The sequence below is a fragment of the Cucurbita pepo genome, chromosome 12 (assembly GCF_057944985.1).
Source record: "Cucurbita pepo subsp. pepo isolate OVF chromosome 12, ASM5794498v1, whole genome shotgun sequence".
In the NCBI taxonomy this organism is placed as follows: Eukaryota; Viridiplantae; Streptophyta; class Magnoliopsida; order Cucurbitales; family Cucurbitaceae; genus Cucurbita; species Cucurbita pepo.
The window spans coordinates 13,810,383-13,811,555 of NC_141809.1; the positions used below are offsets into that span (position 1 = coordinate 13,810,383).

Consider the following 1,173-nt stretch of genomic DNA (forward strand, 5'->3'; position numbering starts at 1 on the left):
TTTTATTAAAATTAAAATAATGTATATTTATGCATAAGTATAAAATGAATGAATTAAATTATAAATATAATTTTTTTAAAAAATTTAATCCAAATTTTAATTAAAATAATAATAGAAAACGTGAACAGGGCAAATCTTGAAGTAAAAAGGGTAAGGGGAAGTGGGCCTAAGCTGACCTAGAAAAAAGGCCGAGTTCTAAAATAATAACATAGGACGATGTGGGCTGGCCGAATAGCGCAGTGGGCTTGGGCCGACCTAGGAAGGAAAGCCCATAGACTAAAATTGTGAGGGAGAAGCCCAAAAGGGGAACATAGCACAGTGGGCTGGGCTGACCTAATAGCACAGTGCTTGGGCTTTCCTTTTGTCGTGAGAAAAAACATAGCAATGGGCTTGAGCTGAGCTTGAGCGGAAGTAAATCGTTTTAAAACAGAACTCAATAATAATTTCACAGGGCTATTAAGTTTATTATACCCTCAAAATATCTCTACATACATCAAATTTATGAACAATGATTATTAAAGAACTAACTTATGTTCGCGATGATTATTAAACACAATGAACAAACTTGTGTTCGATACTCATGGGCGACAACAACAATTAGGGCGGGCACCTATATTCCATGGTAGGCGGCTAGGGGTTACGGAGAAGTGAAGGTAGTGAAGATATTTGTAGTAATTTACATATAAAATTTGGAAAACAATTCTCAACAAAAGACCCAACTAATTGAGATATTTCAAACATATAAAATTTGGAAAAGAATTCTCAACAAAAGACCCAACTAATTGAGATATTTCAAAGAATATCATTTCAACAATGCCACATTTACAATACGAACAAAGCTCGAGGAACACTGTTCCGACCATTTACTCAATTGCATCCATTTTCATTTGTTTGATCAGGTGTAAAAGGTTCATTTATCTTCGTGAAATTCAGTTGTGGTTCCACCCATCAATATCATTTCAACAATGCCACATTTACGATACTCCATTCGAACAAAGCTCCAGGAACACTGCTCCGACCATTTACTCAATTGCATCCATTTTCATTTGTTTGATTAGGTGTAAGAGGTTCATTTATCTTCGTGAAATTCAGTTGTGGTTCCACCCATGCACGATTCATATTAATTAGGGTAAAAAAGGTTAGATCATAAATAATTTATCCAAATTTGAACTA

The 1,173-nt window shown here is 34.7% G+C and overlaps 1 non-coding gene across 1 annotated transcript; it reads right to left on the reverse strand.

Moving 5' to 3' along the window:
• Positions 1–890: 890 nt before the first annotated feature.
• On the reverse strand, positions 891–963 carry LOC147790030 (small nucleolar RNA SNORD36). The gene has a single exon (XR_015423294.1). It is a non-coding gene; the product is annotated as a small nucleolar RNA SNORD36 (small nucleolar RNA).
• Positions 964–1,173: the final 210 nt, after the last annotated feature.